The sequence below is a fragment of the Pagrus major genome, chromosome 11 (genome assembly GCF_040436345.1).
Source record: "Pagrus major chromosome 11, Pma_NU_1.0".
NCBI classification, from domain to species: Eukaryota; Metazoa; Chordata; class Actinopteri; order Spariformes; family Sparidae; genus Pagrus; species Pagrus major.
Window position 1 is genome coordinate 9,689,221 of NC_133225.1, and position 15,173 is coordinate 9,704,393.

A 15,173-nucleotide genomic window follows, 5' to 3' on the forward strand; every position below is an offset into this window, starting at 1 on the left:
TTCATACAGTTATGTTAAAAGTGTGGAACTACACAAACACACCTGACTTTACAGGATATATTCTCAAGTAAGTATGTCAAATCTTAGACATCCCTCAAATAACATTCATACCATAGGTGTCCCCCAACCTGGCAACCCAAATGCTAAGGAGTCACGCGTGGACGATTCTTCTTCCGGGGTCTACCGGTGGTTCACCAGAGGCGGCGAGTTTGAAGTCGAGTCAAAGTCCAGCTCAAAGTTAATCCACTTAATAGTTTGTATAGTTGACTATTGAAAAAGTCCATATAGATATAAAGGTTCTTTCTTTCTTTCTTTCTTTCTTTCTTTCTTTCTATCTATCTATCTATCTATCTATCTATCTATCTATCTATCTATCTATCTGTCTGTCTATCTGTCTGTCTATCTGTCTGTCTGATTTTGTTTATGCCTTAACAGACTAAATAAATATACACTCTTTACTTTCATGACTGAATAAACTGAATAAACAAACTGACCTTAAAGGACAACACAACTGCATACTGTTTTACTTTGTTTATATTTGGCGGACCCTGCCACCTTTCTAGCTTCAAACAGTGTTCTGGGGACCTTATTTTCCTCTGAGAAAAGCTTACTTATTTAGTTATGGTAAAAATAAATAGCTCTGACTTTGTATTATTACCTCATTAATATTAAAATTCTCAATTTGAATTTCTTCTCCAAAACTACACAAGTGTGTAAATATTTAGTTCACTTATATATTCCATCATATATCAGTGACAAAATTGGTCTAACCAACATTAACAAGTTGGCCTACATTTGTTATTTAAACCAATCAATTAATAAACATATAAAAAATTCAATCACCTTATCTAAATCAATATGTACTGTAAATACATAGATAAATGTCAAATGATTTACAATCTTTTTGGCCACAAATGACAAAACAAATAAAACGAACTGCTTCCTAGTTTTTTAATATAAACATGACTACAAATATAAACAAAGCTGATGCTGAACTTGACTGAAATACAAAATACAGAAAAATGACAGACAGTTTTTATTGGCTTGATTTTTCAGATTTACACACAATTGCACCATCATCTTTAGAGAAAAAAACTCTCAACTACTGACTTTGACTACAATGAGATCCCAGTATGATGCAGTGAGACACAAAGCTCTAGACAATACATTGTTTCATGAAGTTGTCAGGTCAAACTTCAGCTAGATCCTGAAGCTGCCAGTAGGTGGGGTCATTGATCAATGATCCAGCCTGGAGATGGAGCTATGTAATAGAAACTGCCATTCGTGGAAAGTAAAGTAAATTCGCTTAATTACTGTCCTTGAGTACAATTTTGAGACACTTTTACCAAAGTATTTTGCTTTGTTGTGACGGGAAATAGTGTTTTTTACACCAGTATTACACAAGTGTAGTTACTGTATATTTTCAAGATTAAGATTTTAAATTCAATGCTATGAAATATAACGCATCATTTTAGTTAAAACTACAGTACACAAATAGTATAGACATTGACCAGCAGGAGCATTAAAATGCTACGGCTTGCACATGCATTACCTTGTTAATAATATAACACTATATTTGTTGTGTGCTTTTAGTTTTGACATCTATTTTTATTAAATGTAACTTGTGCTATGTATGTTGATTATTATAAGTTGCAAGTCTCAGATATAACTGAACAATAATTGCATATCACTGTGCAGGCAGGTACACTTTTATTTTGTCCAACAGTGCATGGGATCTTGTAGGTAGGCTGGAAGGTTGTTCCTGTTAACGTTGGCAGCCAAGCCCACAGCAGAATCAGAGGCCATATAAATGATCTCTTGTGTCTGGGCTCATCACAGGGCCTGGTCTGCATGGGGCGAGCCACTCTCTCCCACTGAGTGAGGATGGCCTGACGGGCCCCAGCCCACTTTCCTGGCCGTCTGAGACAAAACTGGTATGGTGTGCAGGGACCGAGCATCACATTCAGTCCCAGCTTGGGATCAGTCAGCAGCAGCCACAGGAAGTTGGGTCGAATCCCCATCTGCTCTCTGTAGCCGATATGGTCGATTTGGATGGTGTGTCTCTGACTGGTGACATACCTGGAAAAGAGATTCAAGCTGAACTTGTTGTGTATTGCAAGATTTTGTGCCATTTAGATGCAACATAGACACTTGTAAAGTTGAGAAAATCCACAATCTTAGCTTTTAGCCATCGCCTCCTGCTTGTAGCGCATATCTTTTAGCATGGCATCTACTGAAGTGAGCTTGATGCAGCCAGCAATGGTGACAGCTGTAAAGGAAGGAGTTTTGAGTAAAAGCTCTTGAATATTTGAAAAAAAAAAAAACCTGTCTTGCCTTTAAAAACCTGGCCTGCATCTCAGAGACGGGCAGAATGGCCCCCAGTGGCTGCACTAGACCAATTATGGCCAGAGTGGGGCGGTCCAGCTCAGGAGGAAACACATACTTGTACAGAGAGGCTTTGTTCTCAGATGCTGAGACCACATGTGAGGCCAGGAATGGAAAGGAAAACCTGTAGCCTGTGGCAAACACCTTCAAGACAGGGGACTCATCTCAGTGACAAACGACTGGCCGATGTATTTATGAAAAATTGTTATTTTTCTTTCAAATATTCATGAAAAAAAGAAATTCCACGAAACTCCAATGAAAACAGGTGTGTCTCATTCTACCAGTATAACAAGACATTTCGGCACTGATTTTGAGTCGATGGCTCAAATGACCTGGAAGGTAATGAAAAAATCGGCCGACGTTTTCATGAAAAATGGTGACTTTTCTTTAAAATATTCAGGAAAAATACAAATTCCACTAAAATCCAATAAAAACTGCTATGTCTCATTCTACCAGTGTAGGACCACATTTTTGATCGATTTCGAGTCAACTGGTAAACCCCCTGACCATAACCCTAACCCTAGCCCCATCCCCGATGTCTTCATGAAAAATTGAGACTCTTCATTAAAATATTCATGAAAAATACAAATTCCACTGAAATCCAATAAAAACTGCTGTGTCTCAATCTACCAGTATAGAACCACATTTCTGATCGATTTCGAGTGAATCGGTCAAACGACCTGGAAGCTATTGAAAAAATCAGCCGATGTTTTCATGAAAAATACAATTTCCACTAAAATCCAATAAAAACTGCTGTGTCTGGTTCAGCCAGTATCGGACCACATTAGGGAGCGATTTCGAGTCAATCGGTCCAAAGACCTGGAAGCTATTGAAAAAATGGGCCACTTTTTTCTTTAAAATATTCACCAAAAATACAAATTTCACCGGAATCCGATGGGGACTGCTGTGTCTCATTCAGCAAGTAGAGGACCACATTCGTGACGAATTTCGAGTCAATCGGTCAAAAGACGACCGTAACCCTAACCCTAGCTCCATAACCCTAACCCTAACCCTAACCCTAATGCCAGCCTTAAGGCAGTCTCATGAAACATTGTCTCTTTTCACTAAAATATTCACCAAAAATACAAATTTCACCGGAATCCGATGGGGACTGCTGTGTCTCGTTCAGCCAGTATAGGAGCACATTTGGGAGCGATTTCGAGTCAATCGGTCCAAAGACCTGGAAGCTATTGAAAAAATGGGCCACTTTTTTCTTTAAAATATTCACCAAAAATACAAATTTCACCGGAATCCGATGGGGACTGCTGTGTCTCGTTCAGCCAGTATAGGAGCACATTTGGGAGCGATTTCGAGTCAATCGGTCCAAAGACCTGGAAGCTATTGAAAAAATGGGCCACTTTTTTCTTTAAAATATTCACCAAAAATACAAATTTCACCGGAATCCGATGGGGACTGCTGTGTCTCGTTCAGCCAGTATAGGAGCACATTTGGGAGCGATTTCGAGTCAATCGGTCCAAAGACCTGGAAGCTATTGAAAAAATGGGCCACTTTTTTCTTTAAAATATTCACCAAAAATACAAATTTCACCGGAATCCGATGGGGACTGCTGTGTCTCGTTCAGCCAGTATAGGAGCACATTTGGGAGCGATTTCGAGTCAATCGGTCCAAAGACCTGGAAGCTATTGAAAAAATGGGCCACTTTTTTCTTTAAAATATTCACCAAAAATACAAATTTCACCGGAACCCGATGGGGACTGCTGTGTCTCATTCAGCAAGTAGAGGACCACATTCGTGACGAATTTCGAGTCAATCGGTCAAAAGACGACCAATCGGTCCAAAGACCTGGAAGCTATTGAAAAAATGGGCCACTTTTTTCTTTAAAATATTCACCAAAAATACAAATTTCACCGGAATCCGATGGGGACTGCTGTGTCTCGTTCAGCCAGTATAGGAGCACATTTGGGAGCGATTTCGAGTCAATCGGTCCAAAGACCTGGAAGCTATTGAAAAAATGGGCCACTTTTTTCTTTAAAATATTCACCAAAAATACAAATTTCACCGGAATCCGATGGGGACTGCTGTGTCTCATTCAGCAAGTAGAGGACCACATTCGTGACGAATTTCGAGTCAATCGGTCAAAAGACGACCGTAACCCTAACCCTAGCTCCATAACCCTAACCCTAACCCTAACCCTAATGCCAGCCTTAAGGCAGTCTCATGAAACATTGTCTCTTTTCACTAAAATATTCACCAAAAATACAAATTTCACCGGAATCCGATGGGGACTGCTGTGTCTCGTTCAGCCAGTATAGGAGCACATTTGGGAGCGATTTCGAGTCAATCGGTCCAAAGACCTGGAAGCTATTGAAAAAATGGGCCACTTTTTTCTTTAAAATATTCACCAAAAATACAAATTTCACCGGAATCCGATGGGGACTGTTGTGTCTCGTTCAGCCAGTATAGGAGCACATTTGGGAGCGATTTCGAGTCAATCGGTCCAAAGACCTGGAAGCTATTGAAAAAATGGGCCACTTTTTTCTTTAAAATATTCACCAAAAATACAAATTTCACCGGAATCCGATGGGGACTGCTGTGTCTCGTTCAGCCAGTATAGGAGCACATTTGGGAGCGATTTCGAGTCAATCGGTCCAAAGACCTGGAAGCTATTGAAAAAATGGGCCACTTTTTTCTTTAAAATATTCACCAAAAATACAAATTTCACCGGAATCCGATGGGGACTGCTGTGTCTCGTTCAGCCAGTATAGGAGCACATTTGGGAGCGATTTCGAGTCAATCGGTCCAAAGACCTGGAAGCTATTGAAAAAATGGGCCACTTTTTTCTTTAAAATATTCACCAAAAATACAAATTTCACCGGAACCCGATGGGGACTGCTGTGTCTCATTCAGCAAGTAGAGGACCACATTCGTGACGAATTTCGAGTCAATCGGTCAAAAGACGACCGTAACCCTAACCCTAGCTCCATAACCCTAACCCTAACCCTAACCCTAATGCCAGCCTTAAGGCAGTCTCATGAAACATTGTCTCTTTTCACTAAAATATTCACCAAAAATACAAATTTCACCGGAATCCGATGGGGACTGCTGTGTCTCGTTCAGCCAGTATAGGAGCACATTTGGGAGCGATTTCGAGTCAATCGGTCCAAAGACCTGGAAGCTATTGAAAAAATGGGCCACTTTTTTCTTTAAAATATTCACCAAAAATACAAATTTCACCGGAATCCGATGGGGACTGCTGTGTCTCATTCAGCAAGTAGAGGACCACATTCGTGACGAATTTCGAGTCAATCGGTCAAAAGACGACCGTAACCCTAACCTAGCTCCATAACCCTAACCCTAACCCTAACCCTAATGCCAGCCTTAAGGCAGTCTCATGAAACATTGTCTCTTTTCACTAAAATATTCACCAAAAATACAAATTTCACCGGAATCCGATGGGGACTGCTGTGTCTCGTTCAGCCAGTATAGGAGCACATTTGGGAGCGATTTCGAGTCAATCGGTCCAAAGACCTGGAAGCTATTGAAAAAATGGGCCACTTTTTTCTTTAAAATATTCACCAAAAATACAAATTTCACCGGAATCCGATGGGGACTGCTGTGTCTCGTTCAGCCAGTATAGGAGCACATTTGGGAGCGATTTCGAGTCAATCGGTCCAAAGACCTGGAAGCTATTGAAAAAATGGGCCACTTTTTTCTTTAAAATATTCACCAAAAATACAAATTTCACCGGAATCCGATGGGGACTGCTGTGTCTCGTTCAGCAAGTAGAGGACCACATTCGTGACGAATTTCGAGTCAATCGGTCAAAAGACGACCGTAACCCTAACCCTAGCTCCATAACCCTAACCCTAACCCTAACCCTAATGCCAGCCTTAAGGCAGTCTCATGAAACATTGTCTCTTTTCACTAAAATATTCACCAAAAATCCAAATTTCACCGGAATCCGATGGGGACTGCTGTGTCTCGTTCAGCCAGTATAGGAGCACATTTGGGAGCGATTTCGAGTCAATCGGTCCAAAGACCTGGAAGCTATTGAAAAAATGGGCCACTTTTTTCTTTAAAATATTCACCAAAAATACAAATTTGACCGGAATCCGATGGGGACTGCTGTGTCTCGTTCAGCCAGTATAGGAGCACATTTGGGAGCGATTTCGAGTCAATCGGTCCAAAGACCTGGAAGCTATTGAAAAAATGGGCCACTTTTTTCTTTAAAATATTCACCAAAAATACAAATTTCACCGGAATCCGATGGGGACTGCTGTGTCTCGTTCAGCAAGTAGAGGACCACATTCGTGACGAATTTCGAGTCAATCGGTCAAAAGACGACCGTAACCCTAACCCTAGCTCCATAACCCTAACCCTAACCCTAACCCTAATGCCAGCCTTAAGGCAGTCTCATGAAACATTGTCTCTTTTCACTAAAATATTCACCAAAAATACAAATTTCACCGGAATCCGATGGGGACTGCTGTGTCTCGTTCAGCCAGTATAGGAGCACATTTGGGAGCGATTTCGAGTCAATCGGTCCAAAGACCTGGAAGCTATTGAAAAAATGGGCCACTTTTTTCTTTAAAATATTCACCAAAAATACAAATTTCACCGGAATCCGATGGGGACTGCTGTGTCTCGTTCAGCAAGTAGAGGACCACATTCGTGACGAATTTCGAGTCAATCGGTCAAAAGACGACCGTAACCCTAACCCTAGCTCCATAACCCTAACCCTAACCCTAACCCTAATGCCAGCCTTAAGGCAGTCTCATGAAACATTGTCTCTTTTCACTAAAATATTCACCAAAAATCCAAATTTCACCGGAATCCGATGGGGACTGCTGTGTCTCGTTCAGCCAGTATAGGAGCACATTTGGGAGCGATTTCGAGTCAATCGGTCCAAAGACCTGGAAGCTATTGAAAAAATGGGCCACTTTTTTCTTTAAAATATTCACCAAAAATACAAATTTGACCGGAATCCGATGGGGACTGCTGTGTCTCGTTCAGCCAGTATAGGAGCACATTTGGGAGCGATTTCGAGTCAATCGGTCCAAAGACCTGGAAGCTATTGAAAAAATGGGCCACTTTTTTCTTTAAAATATTCACCAAAAATACAAATTTCACCGGAATCCGATGGGGACTGCTGTGTCTCGTTCAGCAAGTAGAGGACCACATTCGTGACGAATTTCGAGTCAATCGGTCAAAAGACGACCGTAACCCTAACCCTAGCTCCATAACCCTAACCCTAACCCTAACCCTAATGCCAGCCTTAAGGCAGTCTCATGAAACATTGTCTCTTTTCACTAAAATATTCACCAAAAATACAAATTTCACCGGAATCCGATGGGGACTGCTGTGTCTCGTTCAGCCAGTATAGGAGCACATTTGGGAGCGATTTCGAGTCAATCGGTCCAAAGACCTGGAAGCTATTGAAAAAATGGGCCACTTTTTTCTTTAAAATATTCACCAAAAATACAAATTTCACCGGAATCCGATGGGGACTGCTGTGTCTCGTTCAGCCAGTATAGGAGCACATTTGGGAGCGATTTCGAGTCAATCGGTCCAAAGACCTGGAAGCTATTGAAAAAATGGGCCACTTTTTTCTTTAAAATATTCACCAAAAATACAAATTTCACCGGAATCCGATGGGGACTGCTGTGTCTCTTTCAGCCAGTATAGGAGCACATTTGGGAGCGATTTCGAGTCAATCGGTCCAAAGACCTGGAAGCTATTGAAAAAATGGGCCACTTTTTTCTTTAAAATATTCACCAAAAATACAAATTTCACCGGAATCCGATGGGGACTGCTGTGTCTCATTCAGCAAGTAGAGGACCACATTCGTGACGAATTTCGAGTCAATCGGTCAAAAGACGACCGTAACCCTAACCCTAGCTCCATAACCCTAACCCTAACCCTAACCCTAATGCCAGCCTTAAGGCAGTCTCATGAAACATTGTCTCTTTTCACTAAAATATTCACCAAAAATACAAATTTCACCGGAATCCGATGGGGACTGCTGTGTCTCGTTCAGCCAGTATAGGAGCACATTTGGGAGCGATTTCGAGTCAATCGGTCCAAAGACCTGGAAGCTATTGAAAAAATGGGCCACTTTTTTCTTTAAAATATTCACCAAAAATACAAATTTCACCGGAATCCGATGGGGACTGCTGTGTCTCATTCAGCAAGTAGAGGACCACATTCGTGACGAATTTCGAGTCAATCGGTCAAAAGACGACCGTAACCCTAACCTAGCTCCATAACCCTAACCCTAACCCTAACCCTAATGCCAGCCTTAAGGCAGTCTCATGAAACATTGTCTCTTTTCACTAAAATATTCACCAAAAATACAAATTTCACCGGAATCCGATGGGGACTGCTGTGTCTCGTTCAGCCAGTATAGGAGCACATTTGGGAGCGATTTCGAGTCAATCGGTCCAAAGACCTGGAAGCTATTGAAAAAATGGGCCACTTTTTTCTTTAAAATATTCACCAAAAATACAAATTTCACCGGAATCCGATGGGGACTGCTGTGTCTCATTCAGCAAGTAGAGGACCACATTCGTGACGAATTTCGAGTCAATCGGTCAAAAGACGACCGTAACCCTAACCTAGCTCCATAACCCTAACCCTAACCCTAACCCTAATGCCAGCCTTAAGGCAGTCTCATGAAACATTGTCTCTTTTCACTAAAATATTCACCAAAAATACAAATTTCACCGGAATCCGATGGGGACTGCTGTGTCTCGTTCAGCCAGTATAGGAGCACATTTGGGAGCGATTTCGAGTCAATCGGTCCAAAGACCTGGAAGCTATTGAAAAAATGGGCCACTTTTTTCTTTAAAATATTCACCAAAAATACAAATTTCACCGGAATCCGATGGGGACTGCTGTGTCTCATTCAGCAAGTAGAGGACCACATTCGTGACGAATTTCGAGTCAATCGGTCAAAAGACGACCGTAACCCTAACCCTAGCTCCATAACCCTAACCCTAACCCTAACCCTAATGCCAGCCTTAAGGCAGTCTCATGAAACATTGTCTCTTTTCACTAAAATATTCACCAAAAATACAAATTTCACCGGAATCCGATGGGGACTGCTGTGTCTCGTTCAGCCAGTATAGGAGCACATTTGGGAGCGATTTCGAGTCAATCGGTCCAAAGACCTGGAAGCTATTGAAAAAATGGGCCACTTTTTTCTTTAAAATATTCACCAAAAATACAAATTTCACCGGAATCCGATGGGGACTGCTGTGTCTCTTTCAGCCAGTATAGGAGCACATTTGGGAGCGATTTCGAGTCAATCGGTCCAAAGACCTGGAAGCTATTGAAAAAATGGGCCACTTTTTTCTTTAAAATATTCACCAAAAATACAAATTTCACCGGAATCCGATGGGGACTGCTGTGTCTCATTCAGCAAGTAGAGGACCACATTCGTGACGAATTTCGAGTCAATCGGTCAAAAGACGACCGTAACCCTAACCCTAGCTCCATAACCCTAACCCTAACCCTAACCCTAATGCCAGCCTTAAGGCAGTCTCATGAAACATTGTCTCTTTTCACTAAAATATTCACCAAAAATACAAATTTCACCGGAATCCGATGGGGACTGCTGTGTCTCGTTCAGCCAGTATAGGAGCACATTTGGGAGCGATTTCGAGTCAATCGGTCCAAAGACCTGGAAGCTATTGAAAAAATGGGCCACTTTTTTCTTTAAAATATTCACCAAAAATACAAATTTCACCGGAATCCGATGGGGACTGCTGTGTCTCATTCAGCAAGTAGAGGACCACATTCGTGACGAATTTCGAGTCAATCGGTCAAAAGACGACCGTAACCCTAACCCTAGCTCCATAACCCTAACCCTAACCCTAACCCTAATGCCAGCCTTAAGGCAGTCTCATGAAACATTGTCTCTTTTCACTAAAATATTCACCAAAAATACAAATTTCACCGGAATCCGATGGGGACTGCTGTGTCTCGTTCAGCCAGTATAGGAGCACATTTGGGAGCGATTTCGAGTCAATCGGTCCAAAGACCTGGAAGCTATTGAAAAAATGGGCCACTTTTTTCTTTAAAATATTCACCAAAAATACAAATTTCACCGGAATCCGATGGGGACTGCTGTGTCTCTTTCAGCCAGTATAGGAGCACATTTGGGAGCGATTTCGAGTCAATCGGTCCAAAGACCTGGAAGCTATTGAAAAAATGGGCCACTTTTTTCTTTAAAATATTCACCAAAAATACAAATTTCACCGGAATCCGATGGGGACTGCTGTGTCTCATTCAGCAAGTAGAGGACCACATTCGTGACGAATTTCGAGTCAATCGGTCAAAAGACGACCGTAACCCTAACCCTAGCTCCATAACCCTAACCCTAACCCTAACCCTAATGCCAGCCTTAAGGCAGTCTCATGAAACATTGTCTCTTTTCACTAAAATATTCACCAAAAATACAAATTTCACCGGAATCCGATGGGGACTGCTGTGTCTCGTTCAGCCAGTATAGGAGCACATTTGGGAGCGATTTCGAGTCAATCGGTCCAAAGACCTGGAAGCTATTGAAAAAATGGGCCACTTTTTTCTTTAAAATATTCACCAAAAATACAAATTTCACCGGAATCCGATGGGGACTGCTGTGTCTCTTTCAGCCAGTATAGGAGCACATTTGGGAGCGATTTCGAGTCAATCGGTCCAAAGACCTGGAAGCTATTGAAAAAATGGGCCACTTTTTTCTTTAAAATATTCACCAAAAATACAAATTTCACCGGAATCCGATGGGGACTGCTGTGTCTCATTCAGCAAGTAGAGGACCACATTCGTGACGAATTTCGAGTCAATCGGTCAAAAGACGACCGTAACCCTAACCCTAGCTCCATAACCCTAACCCTAACCCTAACCCTAATGCCAGCCTTAAGGCAGTCTCATGAAACATTGTCTCTTTTCACTAAAATATTCACCAAAAATACAAATTTCACCGGAATCCGATGGGGACTGCTGTGTCTCGTTCAGCCAGTATAGGAGCACATTTGGGAGCGATTTCGAGTCAATCGGTCCAAAGACCTGGAAGCTATTGAAAAAATGGGCCACTTTTTTCTTTAAAATATTCACCAAAAATACAAATTTCACCGGAATCCGATGGGGACTGCTGTGTCTCATTCAGCAAGTAGAGGACCACATTCGTGACGAATTTCGAGTCAATCGGTCAAAAGACGACCGTAACCCTAACCTAGCTCCATAACCCTAACCCTAACCCTAACCCTAATGCCAGCCTTAAGGCAGTCTCATGAAACATTGTCTCTTTTCACTAAAATATTCACCAAAAATACAAATTTCACCGGAATCCGATGGGGACTGCTGTGTCTCGTTCAGCCAGTATAGGAGCACATTTGGGAGCGATTTCGAGTCAATCGGTCCAAAGACCTGGAAGCTATTGAAAAAATGGGCCACTTTTTTCTTTAAAATATTCACCAAAAATACAAATTTCACCGGAATCCGATGGGGACTGCTGTGTCTCATTCAGCAAGTAGAGGACCACATTCGTGACGAATTTCGAGTCAATCGGTCAAAAGACGACCGTAACCCTAACCTAGCTCCATAACCCTAACCCTAACCCTAACCCTAATGCCAGCCTTAAGGCAGTCTCATGAAACATTGTCTCTTTTCACTAAAATATTCACCAAAAATACAAATTTCACCGGAATCCGATGGGGACTGCTGTGTCTCGTTCAGCCAGTATAGGAGCACATTTGGGAGCGATTTCGAGTCAATCGGTCCAAAGACCTGGAAGCTATTGAAAAAATGGGCCACTTTTTTCTTTAAAATATTCACCAAAAATACAAATTTCACCGGAATCCGATGGGGACTGCTGTGTCTCATTCAGCAAGTAGAGGACCACATTCGTGACGAATTTCGAGTCAATCGGTCAAAAGACGACCGTAACCCTAACCCTAGCTCCATAACCCTAACCCTAACCCTAACCCTAATGCCAGCCTTAAGGCAGTCTCATGAAACATTGTCTCTTTTCACTAAAATATTCACCAAAAATACAAATTTCACCGGAATCCGATGGGGACTGCTGTGTCTCGTTCAGCCAGTATAGGAGCACATTTGGGAGCGATTTCGAGTCAATCGGTCCAAAGACCTGGAAGCTATTGAAAAAATGGGCCACTTTTTTCTTTAAAATATTCACCAAAAATACAAATTTCACCGGAATCCGATGGGGACTGCTGTGTCTCTTTCAGCCAGTATAGGAGCACATTTGGGAGCGATTTCGAGTCAATCGGTCCAAAGACCTGGAAGCTATTGAAAAAATGGGCCACTTTTTTCTTTAAAATATTCACCAAAAATACAAATTTCACCGGAATCCGATGGGGACTGCTGTGTCTCATTCAGCAAGTAGAGGACCACATTCGTGACGAATTTCGAGTCAATCGGTCAAAAGACGACCGTAACCCTAACCCTAGCTCCATAACCCTAACCCTAACCCTAACCCTAATGCCAGCCTTAAGGCAGTCTCATGAAACATTGTCTCTTTTCACTAAAATATTCACCAAAAATACAAATTTCACCGGAATCCGATGGGGACTGCTGTGTCTCGTTCAGCCAGTATAGGAGCACATTTGGGAGCGATTTCGAGTCAATCGGTCCAAAGACCTGGAAGCTATTGAAAAAATGGGCCACTTTTTTCTTTAAAATATTCACCAAAAATACAAATTTCACCGGAATCCGATGGGGACTGCTGTGTCTCATTCAGCAAGTAGAGGACCACATTCGTGACGAATTTCGAGTCAATCGGTCAAAAGACGACCGTAACCCTAACCCTAGCTCCATAACCCTAACCCTAACCCTAACCCTAATGCCAGCCTTAAGGCAGTCTCATGAAACATTGTCTCTTTTCACTAAAATATTCACCAAAAATACAAATTTCACCGGAATCCGATGGGGACTGCTGTGTCTCGTTCAGCCAGTATAGGAGCACATTTGGGAGCGATTTCGAGTCAATCGGTCCAAAGACCTGGAAGCTATTGAAAAAATGGGCCACTTTTTTCTTTAAAATATTCACCAAAAATACAAATTTCACCGGAATCCGATGGGGACTGCTGTGTCTCTTTCAGCCAGTATAGGAGCACATTTGGGAGCGATTTCGAGTCAATCGGTCCAAAGACCTGGAAGCTATTGAAAAAATGGGCCACTTTTTTCTTTAAAATATTCACCAAAAATACAAATTTCACCGGAATCCGATGGGGACTGCTGTGTCTCATTCAGCAAGTAGAGGACCACATTCGTGACGAATTTCGAGTCAATCGGTCAAAAGACGACCGTAACCCTAACCCTAGCTCCATAACCCTAACCCTAACCCTAACCCTAATGCCAGCCTTAAGGCAGTCTCATGAAACATTGTCTCTTTTCACTAAAATATTCACCAAAAATACAAATTTCACCGGAATCCGATGGGGACTGCTGTGTCTCGTTCAGCCAGTATAGGAGCACATTTGGGAGCGATTTCGAGTCAATCGGTCCAAAGACCTGGAAGCTATTGAAAAAATGGGCCACTTTTTTCTTTAAAATATTCACCAAAAATACAAATTTCACCGGAATCCGATGGGGACTGCTGTGTCTCATTCAGCAAGTAGAGGACCACATTCGTGACGAATTTCGAGTCAATCGGTCAAAAGACGACCGTAACCCTAACCTAGCTCCATAACCCTAACCCTAACCCTAACCCTAATGCCAGCCTTAAGGCAGTCTCATGAAACATTGTCTTTTTTCACTAAAATATTCACCAAAAATACAAATTTCACCGGAATCCGATGGGGACTGCTGTGTCTCGTTCAGCCAGTATAGGAGCACATTTGGGAGCGATTTCGAGTCAATCGGTCCAAAGACCTGGAAGCTATTGAAAAAATGGGCCACTTTTTTCTTTAAAATATTCACCAAAAATACAAATTTCACCGGAATCCGATGGGGACTGCTGTGTCTCATTCAGCAAGTAGAGGACCACATTCGTGACGAATTTCGAGTCAATCGGTCAAAAGACGACCGTAACCCTAACCTAGCTCCATAACCCTAACCCTAACCCTAACCCTAATGCCAGCCTTAAGGCAGTCTCATGAAACATTGTCTCTTTTCACTAAAATATTCACCAAAAATACAAATTTCACCGGAATCCGATGGGGACTGCTGTGTCTCGTTCAGCCAGTATAGGAGCACATTTGGGAGCGATTTCGAGTCAATCGGTCCAAAGACCTGGAAGCTATTGAAAAAATGGGCCACTTTTTTCTTTAAAATATTCACCAAAAATACAAATTTCACCGGAATCCGATGGGGACTGCTGTGTCTCGTTCAGCCAGTATAGGAGCACATTTGGGAGCGATTTCGAGTCAATCGGTCCAAAGACCTGGAAGCTATTGAAAAAATGGGCCACTTTTTTCTTTAAAATATTCACCAAAAATACAAATTTCACCGGAATCCGATGGGGACTGCTGTGTCTCATTCAGCAAGTAGAGGACCACATTCGTAACGAATTTCGAGTCAATCGGTCAAAAGACGACCGTAACCCTAACCCTAGCTCCATAACCCTAACCCTAACCCTAACCCTATTGCCAGCCTTAAGGCAGTCTCATGAAACATTGTCTCTTTTCACTAAAATATTCACCAAAAATACAAATTTCACCGGAATCCGATGGGGACTGCTGTGTCTCGTTCAGCAAGTAGAGGACCACATTCGTGACGAATTTCGAGTCAATCGGTCAAAAGACGACCGTAACCCTAACCCTAGCTCCATAACCCTAACCCTAACCCTAACCCTAATGCCAGCCTTA